This window comes from Tenrec ecaudatus, chromosome 12, assembly GCF_050624435.1.
Source record: "Tenrec ecaudatus isolate mTenEca1 chromosome 12, mTenEca1.hap1, whole genome shotgun sequence".
Taxonomy (NCBI): Eukaryota; Metazoa; Chordata; class Mammalia; order Afrosoricida; family Tenrecidae; genus Tenrec; species Tenrec ecaudatus.
In genome coordinates this window covers 27656370-27670250 of record NC_134541.1, presented here as the reverse complement: position 1 = coordinate 27670250, position 13881 = coordinate 27656370, and the positions used below count along the sequence as shown (strand labels likewise).

Below are 13881 nucleotides of genomic sequence, written 5' to 3'. Positions count from 1 at the left end.
ACATGAGTTTCTGTGGATCTGTTTCTCTAAAGTACCCAGACTAACACAGTGCTCTAAATAGATTTTAAGTTTCCATGGAGACTTGGCCTCCTTTTCATTCTTTCTGACCATTGACTGACAACATAAAAAACTTACCCTCAAGCAATGTGTTTGCTGTGACCCCCAGGTCAGTCCTGACCTAGGAGGGGCAGTCTAGCCCTTATGAGCTTACCTTGGTTTGTCTTTAATGGAAATTGGGCTACTAGAGGCAGTTGATCAAGGGTCATACCCAGACCAAGGTGGTTAGAAGACCATGAACCAATCTTTTAATATTTCCTAATCTGCAGTACTGTGAACTCATCTGCTATCAATCATGATTTTGTGACAGATTCCCTTGTGTTCCATATCCTATTTAAGTAGTGACTGAATCCTTGGGTACTATTATGGCAGTGGTTCTCAACTTTCCTAATACCGCGACCATTTAATACAGTTCTTCATGTTGTGGTGCACCCCCCCCCCAACCATTAAATTATTTTCATTACTACTTCCTAACTGTAATTTTGCTACTGTTATGAATCAGGGGAGCTCTGTGAAAAGGTAGTTCGACTCCCAAAGGGGTTGCGACCCACAGGTTGAGAACTGCTGCATATGGCATCTGTCTCCATCTATATGATTCAGTTCTGCTTTGTCTTTGTCCTGTCGACTTAACAAATGGGTCTCTATAAATTACATTGGAATTCAGGTTCACTTTTTTCCCAAAATAGTTTCTAAACTACATTGTTTTAGTTCCCTGAATTGGTCTGTTCCTGTTCTGGGACAATTTAAATCCTGCTCATTCTTTAAAAACCACCTGAAATGCCACCTTTTTGTGTGAAGCATTTCCCCTGTTCTTACTTTCTGATTTGTATTTTTTTAAACTTTAAAAAATGTTTAATGTGAATATTGCAAAGAGATGTCTGCGAATTTTTTATCAATGATATTTGTTGATTTGAACATGCTAGTGTACTTTAGGTGAAACTTTACTCAGCAAATAAGTTTTTCAATCATTAATTCATACACAAATTGTTCCACGACATTGGCTGCAGTCTCCACACTGTGTCAGTCCCTCCGTGGTTCTTGTTTCTAGTTGTCTGATTTTCCTGCCCTTTCCTGTTTTCTCATCTTTGGTTTTAGGCAAATGCTGCCCTTTTGGTCTTGAATTGTTGATTGCTCTAAAGAATAGATTCTTTTTGGGTTTTAGTGTTTCTTCTGCTGACTCATTTATTAATGAGCAGAAAGGTAGACTTCAGGGCTGTCTTTAAATTAATTTCAAAAGGAAGGTTGTCTTACAGTGATAGTCGAGGTGGAGTTCCTCTAGTTTCTTCCAGACAAGTAAGTCTAGTCGTTTTTTTTTTGTTTTTGTTTTTTTTTTAGCCCATTCTAACCTAGGCCTTCTAGTGTGGTCCTGGTCAGAGTGGGCAATATTGAAAGCCAGACAATAGTTGCTTCTCCTGCCTGTAACAAAGAAGAATGAAGAAAATTGAAGACTCAAGGAAACAATTAGTCCAAAATACTAATGACCCGCATGAACGACAGCCTCCTCTAACTTTAGACTAGCAGAATTAGATGGTGTCCAGTGCATACACTCATGTATATAATAGAACATTTATCAGGCACAGTAACAGACATCGGGATTGAACTTCTAGATTTGTAGGCTAAGGACCATAGGCTTGGTGGTCAATTGGCATCACAGCTCTTAATGTTCTACATCCAGTCTGGTGAGTAGCACCTGGGATCATAAAAGTTTAGAAAATATATCATTATTTATTGTATAGTGTTCCACTGTGTGTTTCTACCACAGTTTGCTGGTCCATTTATCCTTCGATGGATATTTATTTAGGTTGTCTTCATCTCTTTGCTATTGCTTCAGTGAACATGGGAATACTTACAGCTATTTGTGTGGTACTCTTTGTTTCTGTAGGATATATACCTAGGCATCGGATTGCTAGCTCATATATTATTTTTATTTCTATCTCTGTAAGGAAGCACCAGACTGTTTTCCATAGTGGTTATAACATTTTGTAGCCCCACTAGTAGTATGTGAGTTCAGTCTCCCCACAGCCTTGTCAGCATTTGTTCTCTGTTTTATTTTTAATCAGTGCCATTTATGCCAAGGTGAGATGCTAATCATAGTAGCTTTGATTTGCATTTCTCTAATGGTTAATGATTGTGGGCATCTTTTCACGTGCTAACCGCCTGATTGTCTTCTCTGGTACAGTGCTGTCCATGTCCTTTGCTTATTTTTACATTGCATGTTTTGTCTGTGTTGTCGAGATATTGAAATGTTTAGATATGTCATTGCCAAAATTTGTTTCCCTGCCTGTAGATTCTCTTTTTACTCTTTTGGTGAACATAAGCATTTGCTTTTTAGGATATCCCATTTATCTAGTATATATTCTGTTTTTTGTGCATTTTTAAATTGTTGAGTGTATTAATACCATAAATCAGGACCCCTGTGTTTATTTCTTCAATAAATTTATGGTTTCAGATTATATATTAAGATCTTACAAAAAATCTTTGATCCATATTGGGTTTATTTTATATATGGTATATAGTATGAATGTGGTTATATTTTTCTGCAAATGGATATCCAGGTTTGTCAGCACTATTCATTAAGGAAACTGTCTCTTTTATTAATGGACTTTGATCCTTTGTCAAAGGTCAGTTGTTGGGGTGGGTGATTTTAGTCAAATAATCAATAGATGGATTATAATTCTTGGGCTCATACTTCTGTTCCATTGGTGTGTCCTTGTAACAGAACCAGACTGTTTTGACTCCCATGACTGTCTAGTAGGCTCTGAGAAGTGTGAGGCCTGCCTCCTACTTTGTTGGTTTTCTTCAATAATATTTTACTTATCTGGGGCCTCTTTCCTTTCCATATAAAATTGGTAATTATTAATCATCTTGTTAGAAAATGTTGTTGGAATTTGGATCAAGATTATGTCTAGCTATAGATTATTTTAGGTAGTATTGACTTTCACAATGTTAAATCTTTCTATCCATGAACATGCTATGGTTTTCCATTCATGTAGATCTTTTGGTATCTCTTTTTTTTTTTAATCATTTTTTTGGGGACTCGTACAACTCTTATTACAATCCAGACATCCATCCATTTTGTCAAACACATTTGTACATTTGTTGCCATCATCATTTTCAAAACATTTTCTTTCTACTAGAGCGCTTGGTATCAGCTCCTCATTTTTCCCCTCCTTCCCTCACCATTGATAATTTAGAAATTATTATTATTTTTTTCATGTCTTACACTGACTGATGTCTCCTTTCACCCACTTTTCTGTTATCTGTCCCCCAAGGAGGGGGTTATATGTAGATCATTGTGATCAATTCCCCTTTCTCCCCCGACCTTTCCCTTACCCTCCTGATCGGGCTAGTCTCTATATTGGTCCTGAGGGGTTAATCTGTCCTGGAGTCCCTGTGTTTCCAGTTATTCTCTGTACCAGTGTACATCCTCTGGTCTAGCCAGATTTGTAAGGTAGAATTGGAGTCATGATAGTGGGTCGGGGGGAAGCATAAGAATTAGAGGAAAGTTGTATGTTTCATCAGTGCTATACTACACCCTGACTGGCTCCTCCTCCCCAAGACCCTTCTGTAAGGGGATGTCTAATTGCCTACAGATAGGCTTTCTACTAAACCTATAAATATATGCACATAGATCTATTTCCCCATCATCCTATATAAATATATTACATATGTGCAAACCTTTATTTAGACCTCTATAAATGCCCTTTGCCTCCTAGCTCTTTCCTCTATTTCCTTTTACTTTCCTCTTGTCCCACTATCTTGTTCAGCCTTCATTTGGGTTTCAGTAATTCCTCTCGGTTACATTGCCCTTGATCAAGCCCTACCAGGCCTCCTACACCCTCCTCTCCATCGATTTTTGGATCAGTTGTTGTTCCCTTGTCCTTGGGTTTGTCAACACCCACTTCCTTTCCCTCCACTTCCCCCTCTCCCATCTCTCCTCCAAATTGTTTATCGTGCCTGTCTTATTATATAGACCTGCAGTGAGAATAACATGCACAAAAACAAGACAGAGTAAAACAAAGCAACAGAAGAAAATAAAACAACAAAAAGAAAAGCCTATAAATAATTCAAGGTCTGTTTGTTGACCTTTAGGAGTGTTTTCCAGTTGAGTCTGACAGGGTGCCATGCCCTGGCCCAAAAGTCTAATTTTGGTATTCCCTGGGGACTTTGTTGCTCTGCTCCCCTTGCTGTTCTGTTGCACGCCCTTAGTGTTTTGCTTTAGTGTGGTTGGGTCAGATCGGGCACAATTCCCACACTGTGTCTCCAGTGTTATCCCCCATAGCGCTATGGGTCAGTGAGGGATGTTGTGTCTCATAGTGAGGCCGACCCTCTGGTCCTCTCTGCATTGGCTGCTCTGAGCAGGGATATTGTCCTCAGGGCTTGATGGACTAGGATGTGCTCCACTCTTCCTCCCTGTTCATTGGCTCCTGTGTTCTCTGATCAGACATGTCCTTCTCTGCCTGAGCTGTAGCTTCAGTACTGTCCTCTGAAGTAAATTCTTCTGTGGGGAAGAGGGGCTGTGCATGTAGTTGGGTTTGGGGCTGGCCCCTCAGACCTCTCTACTGGTTCCCAATCTTTTGGTATTTTGCAACAGTGTTTTGTAGTCTTTTTAGTTCAAATTGACCCTTGAACAACACTGATTTTAACTATGCAAGCCAACGTTAGTATGGGTTTCTTTTCCTGTAGCTATTGCAGGGACTCATGTGTTTTGAGTATCCACTTAAAATGCTGTGTGATGCTAATCATTCTCTTGAGATGAAAAGCTCACTGTAGTACCAATAGGAAAAGAAATCTGCCTATATGTGGGCCCGCATACTTCAAATCTATGTTGTTCAGGGCCAGCTGTATAAGTTTAAAGTGGCTAGTAAGATTTCTTCCTAAGAATTTTATCTTTTGGAGGGCTACTGTAAATGTATTGTTTTCCTGATTTCCTTTTTAGAGGAATCCACCTCATTTTCTTTTTTTTCAGATTAAATGTTTAAAAATGTTTTTAATCATTTTATTAGGGGCTCACACAACTCTTATCAAAATCCATACATATACCAATTGTGTAAAGCATATGTGTACATTCATTGCCCGTATCATTCTCCACCTCATTTTCTTATGTTGATCTTGGGTCCTGCACCCTACTGAATCCTTCTATTTGTCCCAGTAGCTTTCCTGGATCCAACTTCTTTCTTGCTCTTAGACAAGAGAAATAATAAATCTAGAGTTAGAAAGAACATTTAATGAAATATCACCTTATTTATAGTTTACTAGCTGGGAGGATCAAATAAGTAAGCTATTCATCTGAGTGGGTTACATAGAGTTGCCCATACAAAAGACAGCTCTTGAGCCTACTGCTCCATAATTCTGACTAATGATCAGAGGCTCACTGCTTTTGAAACTAGTCTTTGTTTCGTTTTGACTATGATATTTCAGTGTATGGAAATCTATCCAAATGAGCAGACAAGCAGTTCTCTTGTTGAGCTTCAGGTTTAGTTCCTCTTGAAGGTACTCCCCTAAACAGTCACTTATTTTAGGTTAGAGGGTCTTTTTTTTTTCTTGATAAGGGATTTGACTTCCCTTATTAGGGGATCGGTATATTACAGAAGACATGTTGTACATGTAGAATGTATCTTATTTTTGTTCTTGTTGAGAATTTGCGCAGCTGAACAGACACCAATTTAAAAAGTTTCTACCTTAAAATTCAGTGATATCGATTGTAGTCTTCCAGTCACTCTCATTCTATTTCCAGTGTGTCCCTCCCCGTTAAACAAGCTTACTACTTCCTAAGCTTCCCAGCTAATCTTCTGAACTGCTGTTGTCAGTCTGATCCCATATAGGTAGATCTTAGAAGAGCATAATGCTCAAGACAGACATTCTTTATGAGTTATGCTAAATCTTGTTGAGTTTTAGGAAGTGACGTCAGAGAATCTTAAACGTGGCATCCTAGTAGGGTTTAACACGATACAGACAAACTGATAGAAACCTAATTTTATTTGTGTGGATAGCTATGCTCCATAAATAAAAATTACCTTTTCATATATTTATTGATATGCATCAGATGATTCTGACTTATTGTCACTCATAGGACAGGGTAGAACGGCCCTTGTGTGTTTCTGAGACTGTAGCTTTTTGCAGGAATAGAAGCTTTGTCTCTTGAGGAGCAGCTGGTGGTTTTGAACGGCAGACAATTAAATTGATTAGCAGCCCATGCATAACCACTGCACTACCAGGGCTCTGTACTATTTGTTCAAGATATAGCAATCAGAAAGAGAAATCTGATTCTTGTCTTCATGGAGTCCACAATATAGTGGAGCAAAAATGTGAGCAAGAATTTCATTTAAAAAGTAAATGTTAGTCCCTCCACTATCATGATCTCAATTCTACCTTACAAATCTGGCCAGACCAGAGGAGGTATATTGGTACAGATAACAACTGGAAACACAGGGAATCCAGGACAGATGACTCCTTCAGGACTAGTGGTGAGAGTGGTGATGCCTGGAGAGTGGAAGGTATGTGGGGTGGAAAGGGGGAACCAATTACAACCATCTATGTATAGCCTCCTCCCTGGGGGATGGACAGCAGAGAAGAGGGCGGGGGGAGATGTCGGACAGTATGACAAAATAATAATTTATGAATTATGAAGGGTTCATGAGGAAGGGGGAAGGGAGAAAATGAACAGCCGATATTAAGGGCTCAGAAGGCAAATGTTTTGAGAATGATGATGGCAGCAGATGTGCATATGTGCTGACACAATGGATGGATTGATTGTGATAAGAATTATATGAGCCCCCAATAAAATGATTAAAAAACAAAGTAAATGTTAGAGACGTGAGCTTTTCCTTATTTCTGAGGACAGGGAGGGGCTTGTCTCAGCAAATAGACATACAAGTGTTCCTATGACACTTAAGTGCTACCAAGGATTATGAAGGTGAACTAATGAGAACATCCTTGTCCAAGGTCTTGGTCCTTTTAGGAAATTGTCAGGATATTGAGGAGGACCTGACAGATGTGGTCTTGGCCAGAAGCTAAGGCTCAAATTGGGTGGGAGTATCACCCTCTGCTACTGTACTGCTCCTGGAGAGGCCTTCTCCAAGTTCATATGAGTCACTTCAAATCTGTATAGTGGAACCAAAACTAGTTGGAGGTCACAAACCTGATCAGAAACAGATTTACCCTTAGCCATCTGTGTGGCCTTGGCAACCCACTTCCTCTAGACATCTAACTATATTTTATTGTGTTTTCACAATAATAAAGTTTACACAGTAAAATAGATTCCCATTCAACAGTTTCCATACAAATTTTTCTGTGACAATCTGTTAGAAAGTGGTCTTCACTCAAAACACACTGCCATCGAGTCAATTCCTACTCATTGTGATGCTATAGAATAGGAGAAACTGCCCCAGTGGGTTTCCGAGGCTGTACATCCTTATAGGAGCAGAAGGCCTCATCTTCTCCTAAGGAGTGGCTGGTGGTTTTGAACTGTTAACCTGTGGTTCACAGCCCAATGGGTAACTCTCTATGGTACCAGAACACCTTCCAAAAAGTAACCTTAGCAGGTGATTTGGTTCAAAGTTTTAAGAGTACTGGCAGTAGTCTTAGGGAGTCCTCTAGTTTCAGTTGCTTTAGCAAGATTAGAATGTTTAAGAATTTGAGTTCTAGTCTGTATTATTCTTTCATTCTGTTAGGATTTATCTATTGTGGTCTTGATCCTAATGATTGGGTAGGTAGTGATAGCTACCTAGTTCTTCTGATCTTAGAGTAGATGAGACCTTGGTTCATGTAGAGAGTTAAATTATTTCTTAGATTCCCTGGATTTCTTGCATCTTTAAAATGAGGATAATGCCCTCTAAGGTGATGATTAGGTGAGGAAATGTCCTCTAAAGCACTTTTAGACTGTGTTCATGTACAGAATTAGTTAATATATTTCCTTGTGATAATTTTCTTATTTCTAAATTGTAATTCTACGAGAGATAAGGCAATTGTAGCCATACCTAGGAGGTATTGCCACCAGAATAGAGTGAATATTGCAACAAAGAGATGATTTTTTTGTTAATGTATATAAAATTGTTTCCACTAAGCTATAGTCCAGTAGGTGCATTATTAAAAAGTCTGAGAGACTGTGAGAATTGCCAATGACAAAATATGTCATAAAGACATAAACTGAGCACAAGCTGCTGGAAAAATGGTGCCAATAGACTTGCTCAATGCATGGATGCCACAAACCTTCCATTTGAAAAAAAAAAAAGTCTGTAAAGCACAATAAAACAAGATGTGATAAAACAAGGCATGTCTGTAGCCTTTCAAAGTGACTTTGTTGCCAGGATGAATTGCCATTCCTTTCCATATTGATTTCTTACAGCAACTCCTTAATTTACTTTCTTGAGGCTGTCCCTAAGGTGCTAACATTCTCAAACTGTCTCTTTGCCCTCTGGAGGTTTTTATGCCCTGGCATTGCACCATAAGATGATTAAGTTAAGAAAGATATGGTACTATTTCTTAAATGGGAAAAGAGTGATTGTGGAATGAGAACAGACTCACACAAATCGATGGTAGAAAAGATTACATATGAAAGTTAAGGATCTAGACATTTATTTTCTAAAAACTTTTCCTGCTCAGGTGCCTACAGGATAGAATACCCTAACTTGAAGATCCATGATTTAAATAATGTCATTTATTTAGATAACAGAGAACCATCGTAAAAGATCTTTTTGCATGTGGCCCTTGTGCTCAAAAAACCAAATGTCAGAGGGAAAATGATGTCCCTACATGTTCCTGCTTTCTTTTCTTGTTCTAAGCAGATCTACTTTTTAGGTAGCATTCTGAATGCTGTGATACATAATAAAGGATCTGAAGGGCTGTACTCATTTATTTGCTTTGGATGATAAAGCCAACATGATACATAGAATGGTAGAAACAAGTGTGCATGATTTCCTTCTTAGTAGGCATGTAGACAGTGGGAAAGGGTTTACATTCTATATCAGCTCAGGTTCTGCCTTCTCAGCAGACAAGAGGCATAGAATCCAACTGGTACCCAAAGTAATATTGGCCTAAGGGAAACAGGCATAAGGTCCCTGATCAAAGTGTGAAAAATAACTGGTAGGAGGACAAGGTACAATAATAGCTCAGACTGTAGTGTGCAGGGGTCCTGTCTCTTAAACCTCAACTCTGGGAGCTTTTTCTAGTCTCTGCAGAGTCCTGGATTGAGCCCACTGGAGATGCTCAAGAAATTTGGGCATTATTTAACATCCCATTTCCTAAGTTCCATAATATTTTCCTCTCTATCATTTTCCTTTGCCTGTTCAGCATCTGGAGTTCTGGTGGCACTGCTGGGTAACTGTTGGAATGCTTACCACAGGGTCAGGGGTTCAAACTCACCAGCTGCTCCATGGAAGAAAGATGAAGCTGTCACTCCTGTAAATATTTCCAAAACCTCAGAAACTCTGAATATGTAGCAGTAGGGAACCTTTGTTTCTACCAAGGGCCATTTGGATATTTATAACATGATTCATGGACATTCTGATCAGACATTTTATAACTCACCCCTAATATGGTGGCTGAAGGGTTTCTGCCTAGTGAGGTGTGTGGTGTTAGCTGATATTGGTGAATTTGAGGGGCCTGGGTGGCGTAGTGGTTATGTGCTTGTCTGCTAACTGCCAGATCAATAGTTCAAAACCACCAACTGCTTCTCAGTAGAACAATGGAGAGTTCCACTCCTATAAGGAGTTCAGTATGGGAAACTCACAGGGGCAGCTTGACCCTGCTCAATAGGGTCACTATGAGTCAGAATTGACTCAATGACAGTGATTTTTTTTTTTTTGGTTTATACATTCTGGGGGGTGCTGATATTCCCCACCTTTACAATTGGATCACTATGAATCAGAATAGACTCGGTAGAAGTTGTTTGGCTCCAGATTTTATCTTTTATGTCTGTATATCTTATTATTCCCACTTTTCTTCCACATTTCCTTTCTTGGATCAGCCTGGATCCAGTTGGTCTTATAAACAGAGCAAGTTTGGTCTTTCATTCTTTCTTTTACAATTATGTAAGCATCCACAACATACCAAATTTTGTGCTAGAAACTCAGGAGAAAACAGATCAAAAGATATTTTGTCTACTTTAAGGAGACTGATGCATACATATGACTTTAATGCTATGGGGGAAAGTGCCAAATGTCGTGAGGCAAAAAGAAAGAAGCAAGTATAAACCAATCAGTTATGTGAAGATAACCTTTTTTGGGAAGATTCATGAAGTTATTGTTTCTCTCTAAAGTAATTTGCACATATACGAGGGAGTACCTCCCTCCCAAACAACAACAAAAAACCCCACCAGAATTGCTCTGTGTAGAGCGAAGCTTCTGTAGTACACATTTTCCCCACTAGGCGAGCATCAAGCAACTCACTCTGAGTTAGTGTACACAGTGGCGTCACCTGGGAAGATTCTCTCTGATCACAGTGAATTTTTTCATGAAAGCAGTTTCTCTGGAACTTCGTTTTTTATGATGGCCGATTTAAGAGAACAGTGTGCAGCTGTGAAATTTTGTTTCCTGCTCAGAAAAATGCTACAGAAATTGTTGTGATGTTGAATACAGCTTACAAAGATAGCACTATGGGAAAAACTCGTGTATAAGTGGTTTTCTTGTTTCACAAAGGTGAAATGTCAATTGATGACAAGCCTCATTTTGGATGTAAGTCAACTTCCCAAATGGACGAAAATGACTCTTGGTGCATTTGGGATTAATTTCACCAGGTCAGACTGTTACTCAAACTTTCTAGGTTGAGGTTCTGAAAAGATTGCATAATAGCGTGTGACAAAATAGGCCTGATTTGTGGCAGATGGGGACTGGTTTTGCCACCATGACAATGAAGCTGCTCATGCAGCCCCAGTTTTTGTCAAAAACCAGCATGCCTCTCTTGTCCCACACACTTGACTCACTTGACTTCATTCCATGTAACTTCTTTTTGTTTCTGTGCATGAAGAGGGACATGAAAGGACAGCAATTTTATGACATAAAAGAGGTGAAGAAAAAAACGAGAGAGGTGCTGTCAGCCATCCAAACAGATGAGTTTGAAAATTTTTTCCAGGAATAGAATTGCAGATTTAACAAATATATTAAGTGTAATGGAGAGTACTTTGAAGGTGATATGGTTGTTTTGTAAAATAATTTAAATATATAGCTTTGAAAATATTTTTTCCATTTTTTGGGGATACCCCCTTGTGTATATATGTATGTATATATATGTATTATATACACCTATATTATATAATTTATATTATATATAACATCTATTATATACATAAATACTTTTAAATAAAATTTAATAAAAATTTTTAATTGAGATATAATTTACATACTACACAATTCACTCATTTAAAGTATATAATCCAATGGTTTTTAATATTTCACAGACCACCACCACAGTCAATTTTAGGACCTTTTTATCATTTCAAAAAGAAACATTATACTTATTAACAGTTATTCTTTGTCTTGCCTGTACTTCTTCCAGCTCTCTACTCCTCCAGCTAGGGAATCACCAATTTACTTTCTATCTCTGTGGATTTGTCTACTTTATAAATTTCATATAAATGGATAGTACTTGACTTTCATGTGACTTCTTTTATTTAATATAGTCTTTTAGAAGTTTACTATGTTTTAATATATATCAGTACTTCATTCCTTTATGGATTTACTCTGTATGGCTCTATGAAAGGCCTTAAAGATTTAACAATGAATAAACCAACTTGATCGCTAATCTGATAAAGTTTACAGTCTAGTAAAGGAAGAAAACAAGTAGCAAAAAGAAGTTAAAAAAATAACAAAACAATTGCAGCTTGACAAAAAATGCTATGAAGATAGTAAATAGGGTAAAGAGCACTTGAAAGAAAAAAACCCACAAATGAAACATCTATGTAAACACACAGGAGAGAACTAGAAGGCTACATACCGAATCCTTAACTACATAGCTGGTAACTGTTGGGAGGACACTGGTGATTGGGGGGTGCTTGGCATTTTTATAAAGAGAAAGTTTTGTGGTTTTTACAAGTTTGTTTTAAAAGAAACACCCAAATGTGAGAATATAACCTATTGTCTAGTCTTACCATCATGTCATCAGTAAAGGACATTTGAAAATAAAAAGAAGAGGAAGGAATAAAAAATAGGGTATGTGTTGAAGAATAGCAGGAAGGGATGAGTGGTTAGAAAAAACTTCACTAGTGAGACTTTCTTTTATTAAAAAGACAGGAAAGAAATAACAGATCAAAGTGGATGTCGGAAGAAACTCTGAAACTAGCTCTTGATCGTAGAGTAGCTAATGGAAGAAATGATGAAAAAAGCTGAACAGAAAATTTCTAAGGGCAGCTCAGAAAGGAAAAGTAAAGTATTATGATGAAATGTGCAAAGACCTAGAGTCAGAAATCAAAAAGAAAGAACACATGTTAAACTGAAAGACCTAAAGAAAAAAGTCAAGCCTCAAGTTGCGATATTGAAAGAGTCTGTGGGCAAAATATTGAATGATGCAGGAAGCAGAAAAGAAGATGGAAAGAATACAAGGAGTGAGTCACTGTACCAAAAAGAACAAGCCGATATTCAACTATTTCAAGACGTAGCATGTGATCAAGAACCAATGGTACCGAAGGAACAAGTCTAAGCTGCACTGAAGGCATTAGCTAAAAACAAGGCTCCAGGAATTGATGGGATAGCAATTGAAATGTTTCAACAATTTGATGAAGCACTGGAAGTGCTCACCTGTCTATGCTAAGAAATTTGGAAGACAGAAGCTGGGCCAACTGGCTGGAACACATCATGTTGGTATCCATTCTAAAGAAAGGTGACCCAACAGAATGAGTACATTAGAAATAATATAATTACCACATGCATGTAAAATTTTGCTGAAGATCATACAACAATGGTGGCAGCAGTACACTGACAGGGAGCCACCCGACATTCAGGCCAGATTCAGAAGAGGATGTTGAACAAGGGATATCATTACTGATGTCAGATGGATCTTGGCTGAAGCAGAGATATTTACGTGTGTTTTATTGATTATACCAAACTTTAGAAAGATTTGAGAAGAATAAGAATTCCAAAGCATTTAATTGTACTCATGTTGAGCCTGTACATAGATAAGAAGTAGTTGTTCAAACAGAATAATGGGATACTGGGGAGTTTAAAATCAAGGAAGGCGAAAGTAAGGATTGTATCCTCTCACCATACTTATTCAGTCTGTATGCTGAGCGAAAAACATGATATCAAGATTGGAAGAAGGCTTGTTAACAACTTTCCATATGCAGATCACATAGGCTTGCTTGCTGAAAGTGAGGAGGACTTGAAGTACTTGCTGATGAAGATCAAGAATTGCAGCCTTCAGTAAGGATTACATCTCAATGTAAAGAAAAGCAAAATTCTCACAACTGTACCATTATGATAAATGGAAAAAGATTGACATTGTCAAGGATTTTATCTTGCTTGGATCCACAATCAATGCTCATGAAAGTAGCAGTCAAGAGATTTAAAAAAATGTGTTTCATTGGGTAAATTGGCTGTACAAGACCTCTTTTTTTCCCTTCAATTTTTACTTTTTAAAGACCTCTTTAAAGTGTTGCAAAGCAAGGAAATTACTATAAGGAATAAGTGTGCCTAACCCAACCATGGTATTTTTGAATGTTTCATATGCATGTGACAGTTGGATATTGACTGAGGAAGACCGAAGAATAGATGCCTTTGAATTATGGTGTTGGCGAAGAATATTGAAAGCACCATGGACTGCCAAACAAACAAACAAACAAACAAATCTGTCTTAGAAAAAGTACAGCGAGAATGCTTCTTGGAAGCAAGGATG

The 13881-nt window shown here is 38.0% G+C and overlaps 1 protein-coding gene across 1 annotated transcript in view; it reads left to right on the top strand.

Moving 5' to 3' along the window:
• Positions 1–13881, top strand: part of ACSS2 (acyl-CoA synthetase short chain family member 2) — a 71489-nt gene that overhangs the window by 23563 nt on the left and 34045 nt on the right. The gene's annotated exons all lie outside the window — the stretch shown is intronic.